Here is a 21,009-nt window from a genome sequence, read left to right on the forward strand (position 1 = left end):
GGAGTGTGGCTTTGGTGTGACTTCTGGACTCTTAGGACGCATGCATCATTGAAACACCATACCTCCACTGTGACTCGAAGCAGCTTTATTTTGGCTGTCTGTAACAGGCCTTAGAATCACAAAGTTGGAAGAGACCCTCAAGAGGCATCCAGACCGACCCTCTTCTGCCATGCAGGAACTCACAATCCAAGCCCTCCCTGTGAGAGATGGCCATCCAGCTTCTGCTTAAATTTACAAAGAAGGAGACCTTCTAAGGCAGTGTCTTCCACTGTTGAACAGTTAGGAAGTTCTTCCTAATGTTTAGATGGAATCTCTTTTCTTGTAGTTTGAATCCATTGCTCCAGCAGCTCTTACTGTCCTAAAGTTTAGGTAGAATCTCCTACTGCTTAGGTGGGTCATGGCCATTATGTTTAGTTATAATATTCTTAAGCTGCCCTTCACCCATGCAGATACTGCAGCAAGGCAGGAATTTAATGAAGACAACAGAATAACTGGGTTAACTGGAAACTCCAAATGGCTCATCAAGACTGAGAAAAGCAGCAAAACCAATAAGAGAGAGACTCACAGGTGTTATATATTTCTCTTGGCACATAGCATGCACATGTTCTGGTCTACGGGCAGATTAGGGTTCATGGCTCATGAATTTCTTCTAGTTTGAGGTTGAAAGAGAAATTTGCAAGTACCGATGGTCTTTTGAAACAGGAATTTCAAGCCTCCTTGGGTTCTTGTAGAGTTAAAAACATCTGCCCCTGTGCAACTCCCACAATCTCAGCTGAATCTCAGAGGATCTCTCTCCTTTTGTCTCATGATGTCTCAGAGGATTGAACGCCATCCTTTATGAGAGGCTTCCTGGGGTCCATCAAAGCCCTGGCACTTAAAATGCCAGAGTCCTGAATCCGCCAGGGACAAGGATGACCCTTGAAACAGGAGCTCTGGGACAAGGCAGGGCTGAATTGTCTTGCTTGTATCAATGGAGGCAGCTGCTCTTCAGCTTTGCCAATTACCAGGTTTCTGCAGAACATAAAGTCTGCCTAACGTTATCTGCAAAGATTCCATAGGAGTTTCTTAACACACGCTTCCCTCCCTTGAAAAAGGGCCGCTACTTCTTTTGTAGTAGTTTTGCTACACTCTGCGGGATGCAGCGATAAAGAGCTGGCCCAATTACCTTCTCCCAAATTGGCAAAGTTATTTCTGACAAGGAAGGGCTGGAACAATTTCCTTGCCATTGACGCCAGAACAATGAGCAATCTCGCTTAGGCCTCACGAAGGGAAATATGTGCATGTATATATGTGTGTGGATATATATACATACGCACTGCTGCCAGTCCACAGAATTGGCCCACTCAGCCTGGAAAAAGATGGGCCCATATTAATGTATTGCCTGCAGTGGGGTAAGGGCAGGGAAGAGTTGGGTTTTAGTTCCACCCTAAGTATGCAGATAAAGGGCTTTTGTATTTTTACCCCACTTTTCCACTAAAAGACAAAGGCAGAAAAAAAGCTGTGGCTCAGTGCTATGGAATCCTGGGATTTGTAGCTTAATGGTGCACCAGATCTCTATGACAGTTAAGGCTATAAATATTTCACAAAATGACAAATCCCATAATCCCAAAGAATTGAGCCATGGCAGTTAAAGTGGTCTCAGGTCCAAAACACACTGCAGAAATAATCCCATTTGAGACCGCTTTAATTCCCCTGACTCAGTGCTAGGGAATCCTAGGAATTGTGGTTTATTGTGGCACCACAGCTCTGCCGGAGAAGGCTAAATTTCTCACAGAACTACAGTTCCCAGAATTCACTAGCACTGAGCCAGGGCCATTAAAGCTGTCTCAAACTGGATTATTTTGGCAGTGTGTTCTGGACCTATAACTACATTAATGTCTGCAGTGTGGCAGCAGGCAAACTGTACTCAAAGCCCCAGCATCATTCAAAACCATCTGAACAGCAAAACCTTCAGAATCATTGCCACAAAACAGTTTAAGAAACAGAAAGATTAAAACCAATGCTTTCAAGCAAACTTTGAAATTGGTCACTGTTTTCCTATGCCATTGTGTTTCATGGCACTTGAACATCTATGGGTTTCCGTATCCATGGTGGGGCCTGGAACCAAACCCCAGCGGATACCAAAGGCCAAGTGCAATGCAAAGCCATTTTAAAACAGTACAGTTAAAAACAGTGCAGCTGCCTTTTTAAAAAAAACATTCAGTTCTTGAAATCCTGCTGGAATGAAAACAAAGACCTCTTTGACTCCCAATGGAAGGAAAGTTGCATTCTCACCTCGCTAGGAACTGAGTTCCAGAATGGCAACCACTGAGAAACCCTGGCTTCATTCCTACTACCTTTTAAACCGGATTGCAAATAGGTTTGAACCAGTATAAATGACCCTGGTTTGCTCTTGAACTGAATCGCTGAAGCGATTCGGAGAGAGCTGCCATGCACTCGATCCATTTAACCACGTCTTTTTGACGCTGCTTTTTTTGGATAAATCGAATCCACGCAAGTGTGAATCAGATGCGGATTGGAATCGATTTAAATTTGCCCTTTGGCCGGCTGGAGTGGGCCCATTGTGAATCAATTCATTCGTGAATGTGAACCATACGTGAGTTATTTTATTTTATTTTGCAGCAAGCAAATGCGATCGTGTGAACCGTGTTTCGCTGCTGAACCGATCCATCAATTTGGTTCGCAAAGCAATTTATTTGTAAGTGGGAATGTGTCCCCTTTCTCTTACCCTAACCACTTCTCCTACCATTTAAAAGTTTGCTTTGACCTGCAACGTCTACCATTTTAGCCCTCCTTAAATGGATTCCTTCTCTCCCCCCTTCCAAAATCCAAGGAAAGGAGATTAAAATGCAAGGACAATGTGCATCACTCTTGCTTGCAAACATTCCCTGCCGTTTGGTGCCAGATTAGAAGAGAACAGAGACTACCAAGCGGGAGACGCAGCCTCGTTCCTTATCAGCTCCAAGGTTAGAGAGAGATGTGCATTTGCAGCTATAAATACAGACCCTTCACACAAACCAGAAAATGTTCACATCTTCCTTATGAGGACAGGGAGATGGATGCCCTTTCTGAGAAACCTACATTGCTCAGTTGGCTGTCAAACACAGAAGGCAGCTCCAGATTTACGCTGCAGAGAAAGCCTGGTATCTTTGCATACCTTGAGACAGAGACCGTGAGTCATTCTGGATCTATGGCATGTCAGCACCTAAACTAGAGAAAGAAGGGGCAAGGAGTCTCCATGGCCCTATAGCTATTTGGTGGCCCATCAAGTTGGAGCTGGCCAAGGAGAGCATTTTCTCCAGCCAAGGGTTCAAATGAAGGAAGAGCAAAAGCTTCACTTCCCAGGAAAAGGAAAGATTTCCTGCTGTGCAAGTGTCACATTCGTGGCTGGAATCCTGTGAGTCAGCCCCAGCTAAAGTTAGGTCTAACACTGCAGAAATAATCCAGTTTGAGACCGCTTTAACTGCCCTGGCTCAAATGCTAGGGGATTCTGGGAACTGTAGTTTTGTGAGACATTTAGCCTTCTCTGCCAGATAGCTCTGGTGGCACAATAAACTACAAATCCCAGGATTCCCTCGCACTGAGCCAAGACAGTTAAAGTGGACTCAAACTGGATTATTTCTGCAGTGTGTTTTGGACCATTGGTCGATTCAATAAGTTGTTGAGGCAACATGTAGGTAAATCCAATGCTATTCTGCGAGGGATGGGGAAAAATATCCAATTTTTTTTTAAAGGGTAAAAAACTTATTTTTCTTTTTAGTGTTGGAAAAAAACTTCACAAGATTTTTCAACACTGATGAAAACTTTGGCAGCCCAGGCTTTATTCTGCGTACGATTCGCACAGTGTTGGTTTCTACAGAAAACAAGATTTTCTAGAGATGCTGCTTCCTCTTCAGACAACGCTATTCTTGGGGACTCATTCTGCCTGAAATTTGCAGATGATTGAATCACATAAGAAACATCACTTTCCGTACATGAGAACTGCTTTTTCTACACAGAAAATAATATCCCTGCTTAGAATATTGTTTCCTGTAAAGAAAATGTGTTTTCTCTGCAAAACAACCGCGTGCAAATTTTGTGCAGACTGAGTCCTGAATTACGAACAGGCTTCAAAAACTCTGTGTGTCGGTGTCTGTGTTTTGCAGTTTTCTTGCAATGGGTAGAAAATTGATAACATTATTCCTTGCTTACTTCAAGAAAAAACTTAGCGCAGAATTGCGTCCCTTGGTGAGGCTAACAATAGGATTTATGCCTCTGTTTTAGATGGTGTCCTGCTTCTCCTAAGTTCTATAATAATAGTAATAGTAATAATATTTATTTATATCCCGCCTCTCCAATTGGATCGAGGCAGTTTACAACATTAAAAGAGCATTAAAATACAAATAATAATACTGTATCATAAAAGCCCTATAATCTAAAAACCCACCCACCCTCAAATGTTACAAGACAATTCAAACCAAATGCCGATAAACAAGGTCAAGCAGGTGGGCAGTTGATGGAGCAGTCCAGTTAATCTGGGAAGGCCAGCCGGAAGAGGTCTGTCTTGAGTACCTTTTTGACGCAGCCAAGGTTGGTAATATTCCGGATCTCCTCCAGCAGGTCATTCTACAATTTAGGGGCAACAGAAGAAAAGGTCCTTTGAGAGACCATAGCAAGCCTAGTTTTTATTGGCTGCAACAAGTTTTTACCCAAGGATCTAAGCGTGTGGGTCAGATTATATGGAAGGAGGCGGATTATATGTAGATAGGCTGTGACCTATCTGGCTGCCCAGTTGAAGTCTCTGGACTAGGCACAAGGGTAGTCCCATGTAGAGTGCATTATAGAAATCAAGCTGTGAGGCTACCAGTGCGTGCACCACATTTTTTAGGCCCCCAGGCTCCAGGAAGGGGCGCAGTTGTCATATCAGCCAAAGCTGGTAACAGGTACTCCTGGCTATCTCATCTATCTGAGCAGACATCTGAAGCGACAGATCCAGGAGTACCCCCAAACGACAAACACGGTCTTTTAGGGGAAGTGTGACCCTGTCCAGGACCCCTATTCCTGGACTGGGAGCTCCAACAGTGAGTACCTCCATCTTATCTGGATTCAGCTTCAGTCTGTTTTTCCTCATCCAGTCCATTACCGCCTCAAGGCATTCATTCAGAGGGGAGATGCCATTCTTAGCTCGGGGCATGGAGAGAGATATCTGGGTGTCATCAGCGTACTGATAGCAGCCTGTTCTATGCCTTTGGATGATTTGTTGTTTTTATACTGTCTTTTAACGTGTACACCGCTATGATCTTGAAAAAGGAATAGCGGTATATAAGAATAAAGTATTATTATTATTATTATTATTATTATTATTATTATTTCTCCCATTATGCATGCAGGCATACTTTTTGTTTGACAGTTGAGTAATGGACACACTCAGTTTACTCAGTGCATGTTTGCATAAGCAGACTCTCACAAGCGTACCCATTTCACAAGGATTCTATCCTATTGATAGTGCTAACATGAGGAAAGTAGGTCCAGAAGCTTAAAAAGCCAATGCCATTCTAGGCTGCATCAATAGAAGTAGAGTGTCTAGATCAAGGGAAGTCATAATACCACTCTATTCTGCCTTGGTCAGGACCCACCCGGAATAATAGTGTCCAGGTCTGGGCACCACAATTCAAGAAGGATGTTGAGAAGCTGGAATTTGTCAAGAGGAGGGCAGACAAAAGGAAGAAAGGTCTGGAAAAAACTACCAAGACCTTTGAGCTGATCATGTTTAGCCTGAAGAAGAGACGGTTAAGAGCCTGCACAATGGCCCTGTTTAAATATTGGAAGGAATGTCATATTGAGAATGGAGCAAGCTTATTTTCTGCTGCTCCAGAGACTAGGACCTGGAACAATGGAGACAAGCTCCAGGAAAAGAGATTCCACCTCAACACTAGGAGGAACCTCCTGATGGTAAGAGTTGTTCGACAGTGGAACACACTCCTTCCTCGGAGAATAATGGAGTCTCCTTCTTTGGGGGTCTTTAAACAGAGGTTGGATGGCCATCAGTTGGGGATGCTTTGATTGTGAGTTTCTGCATGGCAGAATGGGGTTGGACTGGATGGCCCTTGGGGTCTCTGGAGACTAGGGTTCGATTCCCTGCTCAACCATGGAACCCCACTGGGAGACCTTGGGCATGTTATACTCTCTCAGCCTCAGAGGATGGCAATGGCAACCTCCCTCTGAACAAATCTTGCCAAGGAAACTCTGTCACAGAAACAACAACAAAGATAGTTTCTTCCATGGCAGCATTCTCTGAAGATGCCCACTGCAGATGCTGGTGAAACGTCAGGAACAAACTCTTCTAGAACATGGCCACATAGCCCCAAAAAGCGACAAAGAACTATTGTTTCTTCTCTCTTGGCTTTCCGCCTCCTGTCTGCACCAAAATTGTTCATGGGGAGAAAATGGACAGACTTGCAGACAGTTGGCACATTATTACAGAAGAGTTGGGGGTTTTATTTCCTAGCTAATGTTGCAATGAATTATATTTACAAAGGGCAATGCATCATGCATGCACCTCCTGTCTTTTGACCTTTATGAGGTCCATAATAGAACAGGACTCTTATCAAAGGAAAACAGACGATCACAGCCTGGTGGGCCAAAAAAATAATAATCTCAGGGGCAGGGAGCCAAAGGGGTGGTGGGAAGATAGAGAAAACAACATTAATCCCCTTGGACCAAATTAGACTTGTCCAAGCTGTCATCCCCGATAACAAAGAATAATCAACTTTCCAGAATGGATCTTCCCTCTGCTCAGCCTGGCTAGAAGTTGCTTAGAGAATATTTAAAATCACTGCGCCTTCCTTTGGCGCCAAGTTCCTAAAGGCGGGTAAACCCCATTAGCTGGCGAACGATTTGCCTTGAAGAAGATTAATCAAATTAATGCGAACGTCTAACTTTTGGATGACCACGGATGCAACAGAAGCGCCCTTTCGGTGATATTAAGGGAAGCTCATGATAATGTAATAAATTAGGCAGGAAAAGGTTGCTGCTGGGCGCTTGGTTGGGGGGGGGCAACATCGAGGCCCTTTTTAAATTATTTTAAATTAAAATAAATAAATACATTTTTAGTTTCTTTTCTTCCTGCAGTTAGTTCATTAGAAATGCAAGTGAGACGACATCCGGTTGCACCATGATTAGCACAGCCCTTGATGAATAACCCAAAAGTTTAATTGGCAAACCCATATATTAAATCTATTAATTAAACCTTGCAGCAACGCAATGCCCCTCATGTACATCTCCCATTAAATATCTCCATCCATGAGATTATAGCTGAATCGGTGCTTGGACAAGTTATGTTTCTGGACTACAACTCCCAGAATTAAACCGGTGGCCAAGCCAGGCTGTTTGGTGTGATTCTAAGACATCCATAACTGATGGTTTTAATGGTCTGTACATGGCTCAGGTTTTTATGCAATCTGTATGAAATTGTGATTTGTAATTAATGGAATTTTTACTGTCTTGTATTGTGACATGTGTCACATAGTTGTTGTATTGGAAACCGCTTTGATCTACAGGAAAGGCGGTATATAAATAAAGTTTTTATTATTTATTATTATTTATTATTATTATCCATCCATCCATCTATTTTTTTAGATTTATATTCCCTCTTTCTACCAAAATGAGATTCAAGGCAGCTTGTCCAAAAAAAAATTAACCTTTGTAAAGTATATAAGACTGCAGTCCTGTGTAGATTTCATTACGGTACATATATGGCTTAAATGTTGGACTCGGATTTTGGGGGAGCAGGGTGCGAATCCCCACTCATCCATGGAAACGTAGTGTGCCCTGGATCAAGTCACACTCTCTCAGCCAGAGAGGAAGATAATGGCAAGGCTGCTAGACCCATTTAAAGTGCTTCTTCCAGATCCACTAAATTCCCTGCATCTTTTGCAATAAATCAATTCAGTGCTAGTGTGAACAGGCTGCGGATCAGAATCGGTTCCTGTGGTGCAGTCACCCCTATGAGGTGTCTCCATGTTAAAGCGATCCATCGTTGAATGTGAACACGAAGTAGATTAAACTGAAACAGGTAGGTAAATCAAAGGCTCAAATAGTGTGAACGAACGTCTATTCAGCGCTAAATCGCGTCATTGATTTGACTCCAAAAATGATTTATTTTGTAGTGGGAATGAGGCCTTGGTCATCTTTCTAGATCTCAAGGTTGGCAACCAAATGTAACAGGTCCTGTAATGCGTCTCTCTCTTTCTTTCTCTCAGTCCTCCCCTATGCTGCATGTAATGATGGATGCGTCATTTTGGGATTCATTATGATTTCAGGATATGACAAATTACAACCTTGCAAACCCTGATTAATTACATTATCAGTTTCATATATTGCTTGGGAAGGCATTGACTGCCTAATCTGTAACCACCTTTCCACCGTTCCGCTCACAGCAGCGAAGGAGAGACCTCCAAGGCGTCCGATCCTCAACAGCCCTGCTCAGGTCTTGCAAAATCAGGGCAGCCGTGGCTTCCATGACGTAATCTACCCATTCTTACAAACTTTGCTGGTTATTATTAGCTGCCTTTGAGTCAAGCTTGACTCATGGAGAACCTGTGAATGAGACATCCAAGCCCCCCAACCCTCTTCCTCTCTGCTCAGGTCCTGCAAATTCAGTCCCATGATCTCCTTGATTGATTCTATCCATCTTGCATGCGGTCTTCCCTTCTTTTTTCTACATTCCACCTTTTCCAGCATCATGGTCTTTTCCAATGAGTCCTGCCTTCTCATGATGTCGCCAAAGTATGACAGCCTCAACTTGACTTCCAGAAAGAGTTCAGCCTTGATCTGTTCAAGGACCTATTTGTTGGTCTTTTTGGCTGCCCTTGGTATCCTAAGCACTCTTCTCCAGCACCACATCTCAAATGAGCTGATGTTCTTCCTATTGGCTTTCTTCACTGTTCATCTTTTACAACCATACATAAAAGTCAGAAATGCAATGGCTTGGACGATTCTATCTTTAATAATAATAATAATAATAAATTTTATTTGTATACTGCTTTTCCATAGATCAAAGTGGTTTACAGACCATTTAAAAACCATCTCATAAAAATAGATAAAATCCACTAATACAAATTATACAAAATCTGAACACAATCATTCAACAGAGTAAGGCAGAGAATCGATGGGAACGGGAATACACAGCTTCATTTTACAGGGGGGAAGGCTTGACAGAAGAGGAAGGTTTTGAGCCTCTTTTTAAATGCTACCAGGGAGGTCACAAGACAAAGCTCCTCGGGGAGACCATTCCACATTTGTGGGGCCGCCACTGAATAGGCCATCCGGGATGTAGAAACACGTTTGGAAGATGGAATTTCCAACAAGTTCTTCCCCCATGTCCTGAGTGTGTGGGGCGGATCATATGGGGAGATGCGGTCCCTCAAGTAACTCGGGCCAAAGCCATGTAGGGCTTTATAGGTAATAACCAACACCTTGTATTGTGCCCGGAAACGAATAGGCAGCCAGTGAAGATCTTTCAGAATAGGTGTTATATGGTCAAACGTGGATGCTCCGGTGACCAATCTGGCTGCCATGTTTTATACTAGCTGAAGCTTCCGGGATTGGTACAAGGGTAGCCCCATGTAGAGGGCATTACAGAAATCTAGACAAGAGGTTACCAGAACATGTACCACAGTTTCAAGGTTCCTTTGGCCCAGGTACGGTCGCAGTTGGCGTATCAACCGAAGCTGATAGCAAGCACTTCTGACCGTCGCATCTACTTGAGATGTCAACTGCAGAGACGAGTCCAGAAGTACTACTAGACTGTGAACTTTGTCCTTCCAGGGGAAGTGTGACCCCGTTCAGGACAGGTGGATAAATTTCCTTTCTAAGGCCTGGGGGACCTATCACCAGTACTTCTGTTTTCTCTGGATTCAGGCTGAATTTGTTTTCCCTCATCCAGCCCATTACCGACTCCAAGCAGGCATTCAGAGGAGAGACATCATCCTTGGTCACTGCATCAGTCGGAGAGACAGAGAAGCATATTTGGGTGTCATCAGCGTACTGATAACACCGCACCCCATGCCTCCGGATGATCTCTCCCAGCGGTTTCATGTAAATGTTAAACAAAGTGGGGGACAAGATAGCTCCCTGAAGGACACCAGATGTAAGTTCCCTCTTAGAGGAGCAAGTGTCCCCCAACTGCACAATCTGGAATCTGCCCAAGAGGTAGGAATGGAACCACTGGAGTGCAGTGCCCCCGATACCTAACTCTCTCAGGCGTTCCAGAAGGATACCGTGGTCAATGGTATCGAAAGCCGCTGAGATGTCCAAAAGCACCAACAAGGTCACACATCCCCTGTCAATGCCCAGACGGAGATCTTCGACTAAGGCGACCATGGCAATCTCAACTCCAAATCCTCAGTTGTAGATCTCTAGGATCTTGTCCACTTCCTTCATTGCTGGCCTTCCCATCCCTAGTCGTCTTCTTGATTCCTTGACTGCAGTCTGCATTCAGATCAATTTTTGACCCAAGGTATGTCTTCTCAAGATGTATCCAATGTACAATAATCTCAGTTTAACATGCAGGGGTAGCTGTGTTGGACATTTAACAAACACAAACAAAAATCCATCAGTGATACCTTTATTGGCCTACAAAAATGCAAAATATACTTGTTGCAAGCTTTCGAAGCTCCATGGGCTTCTTCATTAGGTAAGATGTTACAAACCAAATAGGAGAAGGAAAACAATTGGAGCTGTTAGTCAAATGCCTGCATGTTGTTTCAGTCCTTAGTAAAGATGGTATGCTGGGGAGGATATATTTTGCAGGCAGGGTCCTTCTCCTTCTGGCCATGTGGCAATAGGGAGATGTTCAAAGTCCAGGAAACGGGGAGGCGTTACAAACCGCCACTTTGCGGCGGTCTCCTGGCGCTGCTCTTTGCTCCGCGAGGGAGTTGCAGCATACAAACCGCGCAACTCCCTCGCGGAGCAAAAAAGAAGTTCCAAAATGGAGCTTCTTCCTGAGGCGCCGTTATGACATCGTGAGGCGCCCATGGCACACCCGCGACGTCATAACCGTCGCGCCCCATCTGGATGCTATGCGTCCAAGATGTAAACATGGCGGCGGCCGTGTGGAATGGCCGCCGCCATTTGTCACGGACTGAGTCCGTGATAGGGAAAGGGGCGTCTAGAAGAGATGCCCCTTTTTTACAATGGGACGTCCTGAGGACGTCCGAAATGGCTGTCTATAACCCACCTACAAGTCCATTTGCATCTCAACAGGGACCCCTCTTTTGCAATCCAATATCTCTCCATTCCATGGAGGTCACAGGCCTCTTTGTAGGCAGAGAACAATGTATATTGTGCATTGTGGTTGGCCAATAAAGATACCACATTTTTGTTTGCAATCTCGATTTAGTCATCTTGGCTTTTAGGGAGAGATCAGGCTTGATTTGAGCCAGGACCCATGATTTTGTCTTTTCCCACAATCTCGGTAAAAATCTCCTCCAGCACCACATTTCAAATGAGCTATTTCTCTTCCTATGAGCTTTCTTCACAGTCTACCTTTCACAACCAGACATAGGAATGGGAAACATGATGACACCTACAATCCTATCTTTATTATTAAATTATCTATCTTGAGATTTCTTGTCTAGTTTTTGTATTGTTTTTCAGAGCTGCCCTTCAAGTTCCAGTCTTCTTCAGATTTCTGAAGTGCTGTCTCCATTTTGATCAATGACTGAGCCAAGGTATGGAAAATCTCGACCCGTTTCAATGTCTTCATCGTCTGTTTTAAAGTTAAATAACTCACCTGTGGTCATTCTTTTTTTATTTTCTTAATGTTGAGCAATAAACGTTACACTTTCTGCTTTGGTTTTCTTCAGTCATTGTTCTAAGCCTTTCTTATTTTCTGCTAGTATTACAGTCTCATCTGCAGGTCTTCAATTGTTGATGTTCTTCCTCCAATTTTCATGGGAGCTGTAGTTCCCCCCCAAATAACTTTCCCTAGCTCTGGTCTGTGAATCGCAAAAGAAATCTGGACTGCTGCCTCTGAAACTAGCATAAGCAGAATATCCATGTGGTTTGTTTCCAGAAAGGCAGGGACTTGCACTAGATTACCATAGGGATCGACTGTACCATGTCATGATTCTGGGGTTTCTTCCAGCTGTTGCTGAACTGCAGCTCCCATCAGCTCTAGCCCCCATTGCCAATGTTCAGGAATGATGGGACTCACAGTCTCACAGTGTCTGAAAGGCTACAAGTTCTCTACTTCGGGACACCATAATGGTCTTTGTTCTGCTCCTACATCTAGGTCCTCCTCCTCTTCCTCCTTGTTGCCCAAAGAAAATCCGCTGGCAGTCTTCCTGTTCCTTTGACTTTGTATTAAAATTTAATTCTGGAAGCAAAGAAGGAACAACATTAAACAATGCCACGAAGAAAGGGCCAGGCCTTGGCACTTAAATTAAGCCCTCTTGGTACTCTCATGCCTTAATCTTTATCGGCAAAGCAGAAATTAATCAGGAGAGAACCGGCATTCCTCCGTGGCAGCTGAAAAGAAAGGCAGAGGGAGATGTATAATGCATGAAGCCAGGGCCCATTATTGGAACAGCCACCGGAGCAAGAGGGTCGAGGCACTGGCCTGTCTATGCTCCTGGTGGCTGCGGGGTTCAATGGTGGAGACTGGGATGGGGCTGGTTCTTCTTTTTGCCCAGCCTGGGCCTCTCTCTTCCCTTGAGCCCCAGAGAGAAATGGTCTCAGAGGAGTTTATCACACAGGAGGAATCTCTCTTAATTTGAATGAAAAGAAAGTGGGGCCAGAACGCATTCACGGGAATTCGCTAGTCCAGCGAATTTACATGAATTCGAATTGCGTTCGAACTAACTTCCCATTGCCTGAAATTGCATGTGATTACCTCTCACTTCCTCGGAGTGTAGTGGAGTCTCCTTCTTTAGAGGTCTTTAAACAGAGGCTGGATGGCCATCTGTCAGGATGCTTTAATTGAGAGTTCCTGCATGGCAGAATGGGGTTGGACTGGATGGCCTTTGCAGTCTCTTCCAACTCTATGATTCTATGATTCTAAGTCAGTCAGAAAAGAGAGAGGCCGTATTGTAGGTGGATAGACTGAATCATGGAAGCCACACAACATGCCTTGAGTTTGCTAGACCTGAGCAGCACTGTTGATAACAAGGTGACATGAACATTTCTCAGTCATCCTCCATACATCAGTGCCACCTTGACAACACAGAACCATCACAACAAGCAACATTGAGAAGGAAGACCCATCTGTTTAAGCTCTCCTTCAAATAGGAGTTTATCACACAAAGGAGATCGGGAGTTTATCCAGTGAAAATCCCAGAAAAATTGCGCAATTACATGTAATGATTTCACACAATGTTGCACAAAACCTGCCATTAAAGTGGTCACAATGAAGCATTAATGCACATCTTTTTAATTCCAGGATTTCTCCTACACCACTTTATTTGCACAATTGCATGTGATAATCCTTTGCACAATTAGTCACCATTTCTGCTTCATTGGCAAGATGCTTTAAATGCACCTTAATCTCTATTTAATGTTGAAATCAGCCCCAGTGTGATAAACTCCATAGAAATGTTAATGGCAGAAAAGCTTTTCCAGAAAAGGACACTGGGCTTTTGGGATTTCATCTAGCCTTAATTTTTTAGGAATTCCAAGCCTGAATCATTGACCGGATGAATCAAAACTTTGACTGGTTCCTCAACCGAGTGGCGAATGCTACGCTTGGGTTTTGGCATCTAATGGAGAATAAAATGACACAGATTGAGAGATGGCCTTTGCCTTTCCAAAGAAAGAGGGCAGATTTGTCCACTTCACCAGGAGCCATTTTACACTCCCAAAGGCATCTCTACGTTGAACTTTTGGCAATATGCAAACTTTATTCAAATAGACTCCATTAATCAAGGGGTGGCTGAAAAGAAAGACGATTAATGGTGCAGAAGTCCTTTTAATCATCAGAGCGTGGCGCCTGCAAAGTTGATGTAATCCCTCTTTCCTTCGCTCGCCAAACTCGCTTTAGAAAAAATGTCACCTCCGTCTGGCTTTTCCCCAGCCTTTTTAATTCTGATCCCCTAAAATCCAGGCAGAACAAGGAGGGAGCTTTGCAACGCCTGTACTGAACAGAAGAAAGCAGTTGGCAACCTGCTTGGGCCTCTCATTAAAGCACACTATATGGAGAGTGTAGACTTCTTGACTGAGCATTGCAGCAGGATTTTAAGAAGAGAGGCATCCATTCCCACCCTTCTGGCGCCTGGAGGAAAGCCTTTAAGTATGAACCCTTGATTTATGAAATTCACTGCCAGAAAATGAGGTGGCCATTATCTCAGGGTTTCTCTTAAATGAATTCATGAAGACTGGATCCTTTGAAGGCTGTCAGCTGGATGGAGACTCCATGTTTAGATGCAATCTACCTCTCAATGTTGGATGGTTGAGACAGGCCAGTTTGTCAAACGGAGTTTATCCTGTGCAGAAACAGGGTTTGAATTGGGAAAATCCCACAGAAGCAGGATCTTTTCCAGATGATGATGTTTATCACACTATACTCTTAAAGTGCTACAATTCCACTTTGACTCCTCTAGCTGCCTCCTGTTGCATTCTGGGATTTGCAGTTTTAAGGAGGAGTATTTAGAATTCTCAGGTATTCTAAATAGCCCTCCTTAAAACTGCCAATACCAGAATGCAACAGGAGGCAGCTAGAGGAGTCAAAGTGGAATGGTAGCACTTTAAGAGTATAGTGTGATAAACATCATCGATGTCAGGAGGCATCCCACACAGACAGTGGCCAAATCCTGCAAAAGCGGGATCGTTTTCAGATGACGTCGGGGGCACTGAGCATTAATCCAACATTAACCCACACAGAAAGTGGACAAAATCGTCTGCTTTTTACTTTCAGGATTTTACTTTTCAGATTTTCCTGAAAGTAAAAAGCGTCTGATTTTGTTCACTTTCTGTGTGAGTTAATGTTGGATTAATGCTCAATGCCCCCGATGTGTCTGAAAACGATCTCGCTTTTGTGGGATTTTTCTGGGATTTAACTCCTGTTTCTGCATGGGATTTGGGCACTTTGCCTCCTGTGTGATAAATCTCCAAGTTCTCTGATACAATCACACCTGCTCAGACCCACAGGACAGAGACACCGAACTCATGGAATTGCAACAAGCATGGAGACCTGTTAAATGCCGGTCCTGCAGCCACAAGATTGTGAGTTCAATCCCAGGGCTCCCGGGTTAATGGCCACTTCCCCCCAACAGAGACCACTCAGATGGATTACCATTGAGCTACAACCTATTTTGGCCAATAATGCTGCCCTCTCAATGGCTCTCAGTAGCAGGCCTTTACTTGCCTATGGACAGCCTCCCAACCTCAAAAGGCTATTTACCTACAGGAGGACACACAATGCAGACAGGGAAGATGGGGACAAGTTTGTTGTTTTCAACTGCCCTCAACTCATGGATGAGACATCTCCAAGACCTCTGTCCTCCCCTGGTCTGCTTAATTTCTGAAACCCCATAAAACCCATAGTGACCTCCTTCACAGAGTCCATCCTCCTTCTGGCCTGTGGCCTTCCTCTCTTCCTCCTTCCCTCCACCTTTCCCAGCATTATTCTCTTTTCCAATGAGTCTTTCCTTCTCATGATGTGTCCGAAGTGTGACAGTTTGGTCATCTTGGCTTCTTCCAGGGAGATTTCTGGTTTGATCTGCTCTAGGACCCATTGGTTTGTCCTTTTGACTGTCCATGTGGATGCCCCACATCTCAAATGAATTGATTTTCTTCCTATCTGCATTCTTAACTGTCTAGCTCTCACATCCATACACAATAATAGGGAATACAATGGCTTGTACGATTCTAACTTTTGTGCTCAGTTGTATGTCTTTGCATTTTAGGACCTTCTCTAGTTGTTTCATAGCTACCCTCCTCATTCTTAATCTTCTGATTTCCTGACTGCAGTCCCCATTTCTATCAATGTTTGATCCCAGGTATGGGAATTCTTTTACTGTTTCTATTTCTTAATAATAATAATAATAATAATAATAATAATAATAATAATAATAAATTTTATTGTCTAGGTTGTACAAGACCTTGCCACAGACCCACACACCAACTCTGCCCACACATCTACTTGGGAATGTCATCACACAACTTAATCACATAACCCACAATATTAGAGGCACTTTCACTTGCTCATCCTCTAATGTGATATATGCCTCTCTGTCAACAATGTCTATACTGGGCAAACAGGCCAGTCCCAGAGTCAGAGTGTTGCTGTTGTTGTTGTTGTTGTTGTTGTTGTTGTTGTTGTTGTTGTGTGTTTTCAAGTCATTCCAACCAATGGCGACCCATAGGGTTTTCTTGGCAAGATTTGTTCAGAGGGGGTTTGCCATTGCCATCCTCTGAGTCAAGCCAGGATTCGAACCCTGGTCTGCAGAGTCCTAGACCAACTTTCGAACCATGCTGGCTCCTTGTCAGAGAATAAATGGACATAAATCAGACATTAGGAATGGGAATACACAAAAGCCAGTTACTTCAGGTTTCCTGGACATTCAATCTTGGACCACAAGAAATAAGTCCTTGATCAACAACAGCAGCAGCAGCAGCAGCAACAACAACAAAATACTACAAAGGGAGGTTGGAAAGAGAAAGAACTGAATTAGAATATATTCACAAAGTCCAATCCTTCAACAGTGGGTTGAACAGAGGCAAGAGTTCCCTGGCACATTACACTTATTATAACACTAGTTAACATCCCAACCTCATGCGGGGCTTTTGGCAAGTTCATCACATCTCCTTTCTGGTTCCCAGTCTTCATGGATCACAGTCCAAAAATCCCTCCACCGGTCATATGGTCACCCACCAATTCTGGCCTTAAGCAACATCTTTTCTTCTGCCTTTATTCTTTAGCAACCATAATTAATGCCGAACTTGAGACTTCATCACCAGATGCACAGGTTTTTGCATTTCCATGGATATTCATGCAGTCTGGTTATAAAGGTCCTTCTTGGGCACCCGCTCACTCCATGCATCTGAGAAAGCAGACCAAGTCTAACAAAATGAATTTCAACACAGACAAATGTAAGTTACTGCATAGTTTTTTGTGGGTTTTTCGGGCTATATGGCCGTGTTCTAGAAGAGTTTATTCCTGACGTTTCACCAGGATCTGTGGCTGGCATCTTCAGAGAAAGGTGCTACAAGATTCCTTTGCATACATGAGCTTTAAACTGCATTATTTCTGCCATGTCCATGCAACCCATTCCTAAAATCTATTTGCTAAGTTCCCATGACAGCAGACTTATTCAATTAATTATTGAATAGTGAGCCAATTGTGGCGGTTTGAGAATTGAACTGGGACTTTGGAGACCAGAGTTCGATTCCCAGCTGAGCCATGAAACCTACTGGGTCACTTTGGGCAAGTCACACTCTCTCAGCCTCAGAGAATGGCAATAGCAAACCTCCTCTGAACAAATCTTGCCAAGAAAACCCCATGCTAGGTTCATCACCTTATGGTTGCTGTAAGTTAGAAATGAGTTGAAGACACACAACAACACACATGCACATACACAGTTGTATTGCATTGTTGTCACTTTGTATTAGGCCTTAGTTGTTCGAATGTTGGACTAGGACTCTGGAGACCAAGATTTGATTCCCTGCTCAGCCATGGAAAGCCACTAGGGGACCTTGAGTGAGTCACACTCTCTCAGCTTCAGGGGAAGGCAAAGGCAAATCTTCTCTGCACAAATCTTGCCAAGCAAAGCTCATGATAGGTTTGCTTTAGGGTCGACATAAGCTGGAAATGACTTGAAGGAGCAACAACAACCGTTAAAGGCACCAGATCCCATTTGACCATGGAAGCTAAGCAGGTTCGGACAAGGTTAGTACCTGGATGGGAGACCACCAACGAATGCTGCTATTGTAGGCTCTGTTTCAGAGGATGGAACAAGCAAAACTACTACTGAGGATTCATGGCCTAAGAAATTCATGGGGTCGCCATGGGTGGCGAAGGCACATACACACAAGACATTTCCAAGATTTCAACCTTTCTCATATTGACCTGGAATGGAAGCCTGCCCTGGATCAGATTGCAGAGCAAGGCCAGCATATATCTCTCTCTGTGTTTCAATCTCTTTTCCATCCCAAATCTGGAGCAAAATCCCTTCCCGATGAGAAACAGCCACACATCTTAGCCAGCTTGTTTTTTAAAAACATAAATCTCCTCCATTCTCACTGATTACCAGTTCGTACTAATGAAATTAAAAGCAGAGGCTTGCCTCATTTGTCCTTCTTAATAAACCCTGATGGATTCGATCATCTTTCCCCCGACCTCCGTAATTACAAAGCAGGGAGGCAAGAGGCCCCTTTCTGTGGCGCCTGTTAAGTAGCAAAAGTTGGGAATTGGTTGTGAAGCTTGTGTAGCTGATTAAAATGAGTGGCTGGCTACAGATGATTACATTAAATCAATTAACCCAGAACGGTGCCTGGCATACAGTCAGATAACTTCAGTTGCATAATAACGGTGGCAACAGGGTTTGCGCTCAGCAAATGATGTTTCGGTGCGTGACACTCCAGCCTTGTCAAATTGAGACCAAAAGTGGAAGTTTTGCATCCGGTTCTTAGAGGTCCTCCAGATCTCCACCAACAAGGCCGGTGGGAAGATAAATAGCAGAGCAGAAAAGGCACCTCAGCAACAAAGGGTGAAAAAGGAGGGTTGGGTGTAGAGGTCAGCATGCTTGTCCTACATCTTAAACTTGGCTTAATAAGACTATATGTGAAAGGGATCTAGGAGTCCTAGTAGAACACAAGGCGAACATGAGTCAACAGTGTGATGCGGCACCTAAAAAAGCCAATGCGACTGCAGGCTACATCAATAAAAGTATAGTGTCTAGATCAAGGGAAGTAATAGTGCCACTCTATTATGCTTTGGTCAGGCCTCAGTGGGAATAATACTGTGTCCAGTTCTGGGCATCACAGTTCAAAAAGGATGTTGAGAAACTGGAGCGTGTCCAAAGGAGGGCCACCAAATGGCGAAGGGTCTTGAAATCATGCCCTATGAGGAATGGGTTAGGGAGCTGGGTATGTTTAGCCTGGAGAAGAGAAGGTTAAGAGGTGATATGATAGCCCTGTTTAAATACTTGAAGGGATGTCATGTTGAGGAGGGAGCAAGATTGTTTTCAGCTGCTCCAGAGAACAGGACCCGGAACAATGGATGCAAGCTCCAGGAAAAGAGATTCCAGCTCAATATTAGGAAGAACTTCCTAGTAGTAAGGGCTGTTCAACAGTGGAAAACACTCATTTGGAAAGTCTCCTTCTTTGGAGAACTTTAAACAGAGGCTGCAGGGACGGTAGCCAGGATTTTGGGAAGGGGAAGTCCAGACTATCTGCCCCCATTATAATGGGGCTTGGGCAAGGCGGTGCAGCAGCACATATGATTCATTATATGTAACGGAAGGGGAGTCTGGACCCCACGAACCCCCCCCCTTTGGCTACGTCCCTGGAGGCTGGATGGCCATCTGTTGGGGATGTTTTGATTGAGAATTCCTGCATGTCAGAGTGGGGTTGGACTGGAGAGCCCTTATGGTCTCTTCCAACTCTATGATTATAGGATTATAGGATTCTATGATCACATATGGCAACTGTGCAGTGAGATGGGCCTTAGCTGGGGAGAGGAGTGAACCTTCAAAATGATTCTGGCTTCCATCTCTGGCTCTCATGAGGAGGTCAGTGGAGCTGGACAATGGAGTCCAGGCTCCAGCTATCTAGAAACACCAAGGACTACAAATCCCATCCAATCTGTGAGTAAGATTAGGAATATATAACAGCCAGTGGTGTCAGGATTTTGATTGATGTTCCTGGTTCATCTGAAACAACTGTACTCTGCAACTTATACTTTCTCTCTGTACCTGGAGGACAGGTTGCTCCGTCATGCCATGATATCCTTTTGCTCTAGAACTCCTTCATTTAGAAGAAAGTTCTTCTTTCAAGTACTTTGCCTCTTTGCATTCATTTTCACAGGCCTTAGCTTGGCCAGTTCTTCATGGGTTGGCAAATATCAGTGGAATTCCCCAGAAATGTCTGAATGCCTTGCCAAGGTGTAATAAACATCCAGGGTAGCCATGTTGGCCAGATAGCAAATCCAATAACATCAAAAATCCTCCAAACAGTGATACCTTTACTGAGCCAACTCAAAAGCACAGAATAAATGCTGCAAGCTTTCGAAGCTCCACCAGCTTCTTCATCAGACAAGATGTTAAAACCATACAGATGAAAAAAGTTGAAGTTGTTATTCCTATGTCTGCATTTTGCTGTTTTTGTTCTCAGTTGAGATGGTATGGAAGAGTATTTCTTGCAGGCATGCACCTTCTCCTTCTGACCATGTGGCAACTGGGAGATTCTCAAAGTCCAGGAAATTTAACATCTATTTGCAACCCAAAAAAGATGCTTCCTTTGCAATCCAATAGGTCTCCATCCTTTATAAGGTTCCAGGTACAGAGGACACAGAATTTCTCAAGCTGTCATGTTTTTGAATCAGGAAAATTCTAGGTATCTTTTTTGTGTTGCAAACAGATGTTAGATTTCATGGGCTTTGAGAACATTTTTTCTCCGGGTTGGTTTTTTAACACCTTGCCTGATGAAGAAGCCAGTGGAGCTTTGAAAGCTTGCAACACGTACATTGTGCATTTTGGTTGGTCCAATAAAAATATCACTGTATGATAGATTTTTGATGTTATTGGATAAGGTTTAAAAAGTTAAGCATGGGGGGGGGTAGCAAGGGTTTTTTTAAGAGCAAAAGGTGGTCTCAAGAGGTCGCATCCATCTCAGCAGGAGAGGAGGGGGACCCATGGAAAGCCATCATACCTGGCCTCCAGAGTTGTAGTGCTCAATGCTCAAACCACTATGGCTCACTATCTTAAAATTAGATGCTCAGAAATGAACCCAAGACTACAGATGAGGCCTGACCAGTGTAGAATATAGTGGGGCTGTTGTCTTCTTGGAAATAAAACCTGAAAAATATTCTTGAGA

Source organism: Sceloporus undulatus, chromosome 3 (genome assembly GCF_019175285.1).
Source record: "Sceloporus undulatus isolate JIND9_A2432 ecotype Alabama chromosome 3, SceUnd_v1.1, whole genome shotgun sequence".
Classification (NCBI taxonomy): Eukaryota; Metazoa; Chordata; class Lepidosauria; order Squamata; family Phrynosomatidae; genus Sceloporus; species Sceloporus undulatus.